This window comes from Pteropus medius, unplaced genomic scaffold, assembly GCF_902729225.1.
Source record: "Pteropus medius unplaced genomic scaffold, Ma_sr-lr_union100, whole genome shotgun sequence".
Taxonomy (NCBI): domain Eukaryota; kingdom Metazoa; phylum Chordata; class Mammalia; order Chiroptera; family Pteropodidae; genus Pteropus; species Pteropus medius.
The window spans coordinates 15,753,518-15,764,504 of record NW_024354875.1 but is presented as its reverse complement, the minus strand read 5'-3'; the positions used below and the strand labels follow the sequence as shown (position 1 = coordinate 15,764,504).

The window sequence follows — 10,987 nt, the reverse complement described above, 5'->3', positions numbered from 1 at the left end:
ATTAAGTAAAAATTGGTAGAATTAACAGGAGGATTTAACAAATAGACAAATATAGTTGGAGATTTTGGTTAAGTGTTCCTCAGTAATTGATAAAAGAGACTAAAATAAATCAGCAAGAATATAAAAGATTTAAATAACACAACTAACCAACTTGATCTAATCAACATGTATAATACTACACACACTTAAGAATCTGCATTTTAATGCCCACAGAACATTTACAAAAATTTTAAGTTTTTCTACATAGATCATGCAGCTAGTCTTAAGAAATTGCAAAGGACTGAAATACAGAGAATGTTCTCTTACCACAATGCAAAAGCTGAAATCAATAATAATTTTTTAAAAGGTAACTAGAAAATGGTCAAATGTTTTTTTGAAACTAAGCAATACATTTGTAAAGAACCCATGGGTCAAATAAAGAAATTCCAATGGAAATTAGAAAATGTTTTGAAGTGAAAATAACTAAAATGTATCATATCAAAATTCGCAGGGTACAGCAAAAACGCGTGCTTAAAGAAAAATTTATAGTTTTATATGAATATATTAGGGAAAAAATGTAGAGCTAGAGGTCCAATTACATTTTTCAAAAAATTAGCAATAGCAGAGTAAATGTTATCCTGTCCTTTTTTACTTGCAAATGTTTCAAATCCTTGAGTTTCCAAACCAGAGCTTTCTAAATCCATCTATTTTTTTTAAGAGACATCATTGTTCTTTGAGTTTAGAATGAAGGATGTATCTTGGAGGAATTCACCATTGGTCAAATTCGAATGCTTAATCAAAACTCCTAACACGTATTTTAAATTGTTGCTGCTGTATTGCGAACCTGTTGACGGCATCTATATCTTAAAGGAGATTTAATATGGATATATTTTTTTGTTGGTCGGAGTGCTACTGTAAATATTATTACATGTTTCTAAAACTCTTAAAAATCTGTCAATAAAAAGAGCAATATAAATGCAAAAGTTTGATTTTTCAAACCATTTTCAATGTTTAGAATAAGAGAGGGAAGAGAAAAACTGAAATGTGAACTGAACCAGAAAATTTGAGTGTTTACACTTCTCTCTTCATTTTTAAAACAAGTGAGACTCAGAGGAATAACACATAAGGGCAGGTGAAGAATTGGTTTCCTGTCAGGAACAGTATTTCTAAAAATAAACTAACCACCTGAAGAGAGACATAGGAAGCTCTTAAATAAACAAGCTAATACTCTTCAAATAAATTTGACAATAGTGAGAAAGTAGATATCAAATTTGATCCAAACTCTTGTGAGTAAATTTCTTATTATTCATTCACCCATCCATTCATTCAACCATCCATTACTCCAAAAGACTCTTGTTAACTCTTTGCCAGGTACTGTGCTAAGTGCAAGAGATATAAGAGATATAAGTGCGAAAGCAAACAGATGTGTTTTTTCTCTTAGTGATTACCGTCCAGTAAGAGAGGATGGCATTAAAATAGTCACACAAACTGAGATTCTGTCTTATGAGGGAGAGGCATAGGGTGTTTTATGAGGCTATTATAGGGGATTTAATCTAGAGAGTCAGGGCAAGTTTCCCCTAGAAAGTTTTATGTGAGCTGTACTATGTAAGATAAAGATTGGTTAATTAGGTCAAAGAGAGAATTGGAGGGGAAGAGCCTTCTGGGCAGAGGAAATAGCATAGCACAGGCTTCTGGTAGGGTAGGAGGGATCACTGGGGAACTGAATCAAGGCCAGGGGGGCTGAAAAAACAGCATGAGGGGAGAGCGTAAAAGAGAGAGAGCTGAAGAGAGTGTGAAGAAGGTGGGATGAACCCGTGGAGGTCGGCAGAAACCGGATCATGAGAGTCTCATAGGCCACATTAAAGCCTTCGGTGATTCCCACCCCTGCCAGGCCAATATGCCATCACCTACACAAATCTTTCCTATTCTTTCCTCCATCTTTGTTCATGTTGCTCTTTGCTCCGTGAATGTTGATATTCAGCTTTCACCTAAATTGCAACCATTTTACACATCCAGGTTCAAATTGCATCTCCCACTTCTTTAGAACATTCCCACCCACAGATATGTCATTTTCTCCTGCATTAAATACATGCTAGTTCTTTCCTTTCCTCTCCCTGGTGAAATTATAAGCTTCTAATGAAAGAAATGTGTCTTGCATTTCTCCAGATTCCTCTATCAAACCAAGCACGAGGAAAGATTAAGTGCAAAATATCCTTTGCACTTAACCAAATTGTACTGCAATGAAAAATATCCACAAGTATATGAATAATAATTTGGAGAAAAAATGTGTTCCAAATTTTACTTAAGACAAAAATGGCATTATATAAATATAAAGGGTATTACAGAAGAATGCTTTATAATAGGTAAAAATCTAAGCCATCTGGAGTCAGCACCCTAACCTTGTGAATTACTCTATGAGTTTGATTTTTAGTAGCTAAATGTGTCCTTTCTGACTTCTATACAATCCTGCACATGCCCAAATGCAGCAACTGCAGCACCCATGAACTTGGCTTTTAGTGGGGCTCCCATTAGAGCTTCTTCCAGGGCGGGAGGAAAGCAGGTCTTTTCGAACACATGCCCGGGTTTGTTCCCAGTGTGATGTACTGCCACTGTACTCTCCATCTGGCAGTCTTACAAGACACTGACAGCTGTGTAAGGATGGGTCAGATAAACAGATTTTATTAAGACCCAAGATACTAAGAATTCATCTCTATATTAGTCCCACAAATCTTCAACACACTTGGTATACCTGAATTTTATGTAAAGAGGCAAAATTTCTGTGAGATCTAAAAAAGAGTCATTTTGTGTTTGTGACACATAGTTCCTGGCTTTAATAAGACTGTTAATATACACTGAACACACCAGGCAAAAGGCTAATTTCTTTAAACTTGTTAGTTCTGTTAATCCTCAAAACAACCCTATGAAATAATAATTGTTACAAATAATAAGCCCAAGGCTCAGAGGATGGAGGTAACTGACCTCAATCAAAATCTCAGAGGCAGTAGTGATGGAGCCAGAACACTGAAGGAGGTTTGTCTGACTACTGAATCAGAATCCTAATCTCAATTTTAGAACTCGCTAAACATTGGCACATATGGGCTACACTTGCACCGGGGGTGTCTGAGTGTGACCTTGGATGGCTGGATTTCCTTTGATGTTTCCAGACCATGACTTGCTTACAGTATTAACACTCTTCTCTTTCTTGTTAGAGTCACCAACTAACCCAAGGTGTCCCCCTGTGTTGTTTTTCATTTGTCTCAGGAATTTCCATGGCTGCTCAGTGTTCCCTCACATAGGTAGAAACTCTCCAGATTGTCATTCAAATACCTTCAGTAATGTTAGGGGAGCCAAAAAGCATTGGATTTCAAAGTCTAGTTTCTGTATCTTAGAGAACTGGAGTTGAATTCTTCTTTCCCTGACAGATGTGTGATCTTGAGCAACTTAATTAATCTGTCTATACCTCTGATTGATAGCAGTACTTAACTCATAGGGGTTTTCTGATTATTAAGTGAGGTAGAGTATGTAAAAGTGATTTACACAATTCCTGGCACAGAGGAAAAAAAAAAAACTTTACTGCTTACACTCTGATTTGTCCTATACACCCTTTCTACTTTAAATATCTCGACAGTTTTCTGGTTATTTAATTCACCTTGTGCTTGCTCACTGTCTTAGGTTGGGTTCCCAAGAAGTACAACCCGTTACAAGGATTCAAGTGCAAGTTCAGTCATGCCGCATAACGATGCTTTGGTGAACTACAGACTAAATATATGACACTGGTCCCATAAAATTATAAGCTCATTATAAACTTTTATATCATATTTTTACTGTAACTTTCCATGTTTAAATATATAAATACTTACCATTTTGTTACAACTGCCTACAGCAGCGGTCTCCAATCTTTTTGGCACCAGGGACCAGTGCTCCTATGAGAATCTAATGCCTGATGATCCGAAGTGGAGCTGAGGCAGTGATGCTAGCCCTGGGAAGCGGCTGCAAATACAGATAAGCCTTTGCTCACTTGCCTGCAGCTGACCTCCTGCTGTGTGGCCCGGTTCCTAACAGAACACTCACCAGTGCCAGTTTGTAGCCCAGGGGTTGAGGACCCCTGGTCTAGAGTATTCAGTAAAGTAACGTGCTATACAGGTTTGTAGCCTAGGAGCAATAAGTATATCATATAGCCTAAGTGTATAGTAGGCTATACCACCTAGATTTGTGTAAGTGCACTCTATGATGTTTGCACAATGATGAAATCACCTAACGACACATTTCTCAAAACGTGTCTCTATCGTTAAACAGCACATGACCAGTTTATTTGGAAAGTGACTCTAGGAAGTTCCCGTCAGGAATGTGGAGAAGTGAAGCAGGAAAGGGAAGAAAGCCAGTGTAGAGAAAGTTAAGAGCATCAACTACTCTGGAAAACGAAAACCAGTCCTGCTTACTATCTACAGAAGAGGTTGGAGAACACCCTTGGAGTCGTCTCATACGTGATAAAGAAGTCCTTATTTGTCACTGATTGGGCATCAACTCTCTGGTCCCTCACTGAACGTGCCCTATGGCCAAAGAAAGCTCGCAGCAGAGTTGTGGACCTGGCAGGAAGAAGCTACCAGTGTACGCTGGAAAGGTACATGCCCACAGGATATGGTAAGAACACCTTTAGCATCTGCCACACCCACTCTCATGCCTTTGCTATTGCACTTATTTCAGCTTGCAATTTCTTTCTTCCCATTTTCACTTTTTAAAAAGCCTACTCAGATGTTCTTCCTTTCCACAAAGACTTTCTTAATTGTTCACATGATGTGGTCTTTTCAGGTTCTTTTTTGCATCATACATTATAGTCGGCCGTGGATTGTGTTTATTTATGTGTTGGTTTCAATGATTGACTCCTGAGATTTGTAGTCCCCACATCTCCCACTTTTTTTCCTGCAGGGCTTAACACGGCACTTTGCCTATAGTAAGTGCTCAATAAATATTTGTTGGATTAAATTGTGTTCCGTAATGAAAATGATTAAGCACAAAATGTACTCATCTTCTCGACTGTGCAAGTGTCATATTTCAGCCTCTTGGGAGACGTTTGCTGAAACAACTCCTCTCTTTTAATGATTTTTGATCTTACATCACATTTAAATGCCTCGGAGTTCCAAAAGACAAATATATCTTCATGTAATTTAAATGACAATCAGCAGGCTATTTTTTTCCTTATTAATATACAGAAAACTGATGGTCACAGCAGGTAACTGATGAGGCTAATCTGTCAATGTCCTGATAATTCTCTGCTTGATTGCTCCCAGTCCAGGAGGCTGCATAATCACAAAAACACCAAGCAATTTGATCATGACCAGAATAGATTATCGATTGTCCTCAAGTGAGCTGGGTGTTGACACTGCATGAGGTTAGCATGATATCTCAAGGGAGCCCCTCAGAAAGAAAGCAGTATCGAGACTTTCAAATATTATATAAAAGAGCTACAGGAAGCTTCTACAAGATGCAATCCTGAGAGTACTTGGTGTGGCCGGAAGAGAATTGATGTGATTAGTCATCATACTCTATTAATTGGGACTCCAGCCAAAGGCATTCAAAAAGGTTTGAAGATTCTAATGGATGACTCAGCTGTTTTATTGCTTTGGCTTCCATGTTACTCAATCATTTTCTATTTATTAACCAAATGTTAACAAAAATGTTCTCCAAACTAAAGAGAAATCATTGTTTCCATTGTGGTATAGAGAAATAAACAGGTAGAAGGCCTCAGCAGTGATTAAAGGACACTTAATATATTTGACAATGACTTTATTAACTAAAAATACTGCATACATGCTGAAATGTTATCCTTTATTTTGACAGCACTTTTAGATAAATAACTTTTACACAATTAGATAATTCGAGTTGGTATTGAATATTCCCAAAGTTTGGCATATATGTCTATCTTGCTCCAAGCCGTTGTCTTCCCTGTTTGGTTCTTTGGAGTCGATATTGCTATTACTTTAAAATCTTTCAGTAGCCAGGTTTCTCCACTTCCATACACATTTTGCTAACTGATTTGTGACATCTAAGGAAGGAGGGGAGTAGAAGAAAAGCAAAGGAGCAAAAGGATATTCATGTTTGACTAGGTTGGGTTGATCTAGCATCAGATTTTTGAGCTCGGTTAAGTGTTGAAACTGATTTGTTCTCTTCTGAAGTTCACTTATGAGTTCTTTGTAGACATCTCTGAGGGACTCCCCCCTGCTATTCTTTCGCTAAAGAGGAACATAGCTCTACCCTTCTGTCTTAGCCTCTAAGAATCCAATGGTACTTTTAGCTTCTCTCTGCCAAAGTCCATTCATTCCTGTATATAGTCCTCTTAGTTAAGACTTCTTTTGAAAGAAGGCCAGGGAAAACTTCCACATTCTCTGCCTCAACTAACTCTTATAAGTGCAATCATTTTCCAAACAATAATCTTCTCATTGCTGCCACAGGCCACTGAAGCTGGCCTCACTTTATATATCTCTCACACAGAAAACAGACCCAAGTCCACTGTGTCTCCCCCAAAATAAATTAAGTTCTTCTATTGATTTCCTTTGGCCAAAGACTTACAACTGTGCATTGCTTACCCACTGAACTTTAGCTAGACCAAGCTTTGATCATGTTTTTCTCCTCTCTACAGGCCCCTAAATCCTGGCTTGACCCCAAGTCTGAGTAAACACTAAAGTACTAAAGTCTAAAACATCCTTCTTAACAGCTTATTCTGAGAATTGGCTGATTATCACCTGGAGAAACATTTCCTCTTAAACTTCCCTGATCATGCTGTCTGCTCACCCTCACCACTTACCTTGCTCCCCACAGAGTTCTCCTTAGTCCTCTTTACTCCTCCCTGTAACACTGTTTTTGTCTATTTAATATTGAGACACTTACAGATCCTGAGGTAAGAGCATTCCCCCTATTGCAATAGTTTCTAAATGAAGTCTCTCCTTACTTAAGTCTGAATGTGTTTTTATTTGACATCTTTAAATGTCTCTCGAATCGAGATAAAGAAGTACTCATGTGCCCCACTGCTTCACTTCTTTTAGAGGAAGGAGAAAGGATGTAAAGTTGACCAACAGTTCTCTCTAACTGCTTCTCTGAAAAGCCCTCTAGTTATGCCTTTGATATTGTTGAAAAGCTGTTTTCCTTACACCACTTTGTTCATTCTGACCGTGGTCCAGCAACGCCTTTAAAGTATGATATTTAACATCTCTTGGTTGCAATTAAAAATCCTATTACAATTACAAATGCATTTTTTGGGTGAAGAAAAACTTTTCCTTTACCCTCTTAGGTTGTGATTGGGGGAACTGCAAATTAAACTAACAAAAGACAGATTAACAGGAGGAAAAGATATAAATGTTTACTGATATTTATATGCATAGGAGTTCACAGAAAAGAAGTAAAACTCAAAGAGATAGATTTAGAGATTTATATACCCTTTTAACAAAGAAAAGTGGGTTTGGGCTTCAAGGAACAATAAATTGTGGGGAAGTTACTAGTAAATATATGGGGGAATTAATGAAAGACAGGTCTATTTTTAGACTCATCTTGGTGTTGACTCCCCATCTTCAGTGATGGGTTGCTCTTCTCTCCTTGATATGGGGGTGGGGAAAGGAAGGAGAGTTCCTTCCTCAAGGAGAAATTTATGCCTTGCTTTAAGCAGGTAAGAGGAGAGCAGAGAACTCTTCCTGCATCTGTCGATTCTCAATTGCCTTCAGCTCAAAGTAACCCTATGCCAAAGTGGCATATTTTGGGGTGGTATATTCTGATCCCCTTCACTACTGACATATAATTGGTGCAGGGGCTACTCTAAAAGATATTTCAAATATAGTGTGTACACCACTGATTTTCAAGTAAGAATTTGATATGTATTTTCGACTTAATACATTGAGACCAAGTTATGATTTTACGACTGTGAGCTTTACGGTTTTGGTGCACTGCACAGGGACAAACATTAGAAATAAATAATAACAAGAAAAAATGAGAGACTTTTCAGTTAAATCTTTGAAAACTATTGAGATTATAAACATAAATTTCTCCATTATGTTTGATAGTGCATAATATTATATTAAGAAAGACATTTTCAGCTAAGTGATGTACACTCATTGGATGATGCCTTTTTCAAGACTAAAATGATCCACCTAGTCAGGCAAAGGACAGGCCACACAGAACTCTAAACAACAGGGTGAAGAGTCTGCATTTTATTCCAAATAGGATGGAATGCTTTGGGCATTCTCAGTAGGGGAGCCTCATAATCAGATTACACTTTTAAATGCTCCCTCTGGGCTGTTTGGTGAGAAAAGGATGCTAAAAGAACAAGAGTGACAGTTAGGAATTTAGTCTAGATAAAGTCGATGGCTCTTTGGACACAATTGCTGCTATCAAGCAACTCGGAATGAAACCCTCAGAAACTAGGCTGAAGACATTGTAAAGGCATGAAATGCATTTCACACCTAAAATTCACCAGAGTGTGTCCTCAATTAGAGTGCATGTTTTCTCTCACCTACTCTGTTTTTTGCCTTCCCAGGGCACATCCTCATCCATCTTCTCTACGTATCACTCTTTACTCCCTCCCTAGTTGTGTCACTTTGGTCTCTTTTCTCTCCTCAGCAACATTAATCTTGGCATGCCAGAAGACATAAACTTTAGGAATAAAGTCTGCGAAAACTTTGGGTATAAAATTCCAATCATCCTTTTAACCCAGGAGAAATTAGGCTAATACCGCTATAATTTAGTGGTTACTGCACTATTTGGTATCAACTCTACCTGAGTTCAAATTCTAAGTCCACTACTTATTAACTATAATCTTGGACAAGTTGCTGAAATTATCTGTGCTTCAATTTCCTTACATGCAAAACAGGAATACTAATAGTACTTATCTCACATGATTGTTACAAAGATGAAATGAGTTGGCATTTTCAAAGTGCTTAGAACTCTACCTAACATGAAAAATTCTGTGTGGATGTTTGCTATTATTATCATTACCTACCTTTTAGAGCTATGTGAGAAAAAATAAATAACGCCTGTAAAGTACTCACATACATGGTAAGTGTCCAGTTAATGCTCAGCTATTATTACTTGCTAGAATATGACACAAATCTCAGCAATGATCCAGTGTTTATTTTTTGCCTCTCTTGCTGTTTCTAATTTCTTTTCAGACCCTATGAGGTCACCTATGTCTGTGCCTGTGTCTGTGATGAGTATATTTAACCTCGGGGCCAAGAGAAAAGATATTGGAAGAGAGGCAGAAGCCACTGGCTCATTTCCCAGTTTTCTGTTTGTATTTAAAAAACGAAAGTACTTCTCATAAGAACTATGTACCACATTTTTGAAACTCCAGCTGAGGTAAATTAGTTGAATAGTTCATTAATTTCAGCACTCTCACATGAAATGAAAGCAGTTTTGGAAAGTGTGCTTTGTCTGGGTTAATTAGTAAATGAGAACATTGGAACTTTACTGCATTTTTTTTTGTTTCAGCAATTCTCGTAATTATCTTTTTTAGGTTATATATAAACTTATAAAGACACCTTTTTGATATCTTTTCTATGATACATGGATATTAGCAGTCTTCAAGCAACATCTTGGGATGGGAGTGACTATAGGGCAGTGTTGCTGGAAGAGGAGAAAGAAACCAAAGAGATGGGGGTTAGAGGGTAAGAGACGAAGCTATCTAAATAAGAAAGAATGTGTGAAAGAAAGAATAGCAAAGGCAAGCACCATTAGCAACAGCCTGTTCCATTTCGATGTCTGACTACATGTATCCTAACTTCATTTTTATCATCTTCATGTTTATATTGTTACTGACATCCCTGACTTCTGTAATCTCTCCATGCCTCTTGAGGAATCTCTCCAATTATTTGAGTTTTTCACAGATATTTAAAAGTATTTGGCAGCAAGGTTATGTTACATGACAGCAAACAAATGCTTAGTCATGCAATGAGAAGTATAAATGTTGGTGCTGCCTCAAGCACAAAACCAGTTTGGAGAGGAATTTTTTTTCCCTTCCTCTTTGTTTTCACCAATTTGTTAGAACAAAATTGGCATTCGATGCCCAGAATGAAATGTATACTGTATCTTTTCTTTTGTTCTATAAAAATTACAGAAACCCTTCTCCTGCTCACATCTCCATATGTTTGATGCTCCAGCTTAAATTGTAGTGTGATGCAAAATCAATTTACCTGAATGAGGGTAAGATTCATTCTTCTAAATTGTCTAGTGCTGTCTATGCTAAATCAAACGAAGGTCAAGAGAAAGGTTGGAAAGTACTTGAAGAAGACAGACTTATAAAACCGGGCAAAGTCATTTAGTTAAAAGTAGTAGTTTCCTTGCTCCAGGTAATTATCTGGACTATCTGGCTAATTGGGGAGTTAATGTTTATTAAGCCATGAAATGTATATCAGATACTTTACAAAATTATGTTATCTATTCTTTGCCACAACATTGTAAAGTAAGTATCAATGGCTCAGTTTTACAGATAAGAAAACTGAGGTTCAGCAAAGTGAAATAACCAACCCAAGTGGGTGTGCTTAGTATATATTTATAAAATTAAAAACTCATTGCAGGTTCGAGCATAAGCTGTCTAAGATGATTCCTTGTACCCATCTTTCTATATAAGTGTGATGAGCAAACTGACTTCTGGCACCAAACACAGGCTGCAAAAAGCTTGAAGATATTTTTTAGGTAATATGACTCAGGCGGGTGGAATGTATCAGAGAAAATGACATCACAATGCTCATGAGTGTCACACACTCTGGTTATTTAAGGGTTTGTAACAGAATCCTACTCTAACAGTTTAAATGCATATGGCAAAACAAATCTAACCTTAGCTTGACCCCAGAACACCCTGTCAGTTGAAGATGGAGGAGTTCTCCCATGGGACCCTGGCGATGGACATTGCCCTATCTTAGGAATCCTTGAGGATTCTCTTGATCCAAAATCTGATCACCCTAAGCAGTAAAAAAGGACATTCTTTCACCAGTATCTATATATTTCTCTCTCTCATATTCTCTTCTCT

General features: G+C 37.5%; 1 long non-coding RNA gene across 1 annotated transcript in view; it reads left to right on the top strand.

The window, feature by feature from the left end:
• The first annotated feature begins 4,419 nt into the window (after positions 1 to 4,419).
• Positions 4,420 to 10,987, top strand: part of LOC120596937 (uncharacterized) — a 50,293-nt gene continuing 43,725 nt past the window's right edge. The window contains exon 1 of the long non-coding RNA XR_005651268.1: positions 4,420 to 4,620. This is a non-coding gene — a long non-coding RNA (uncharacterized LOC120596937). The remainder of the gene's footprint in view (positions 4,621 to 10,987) is intronic.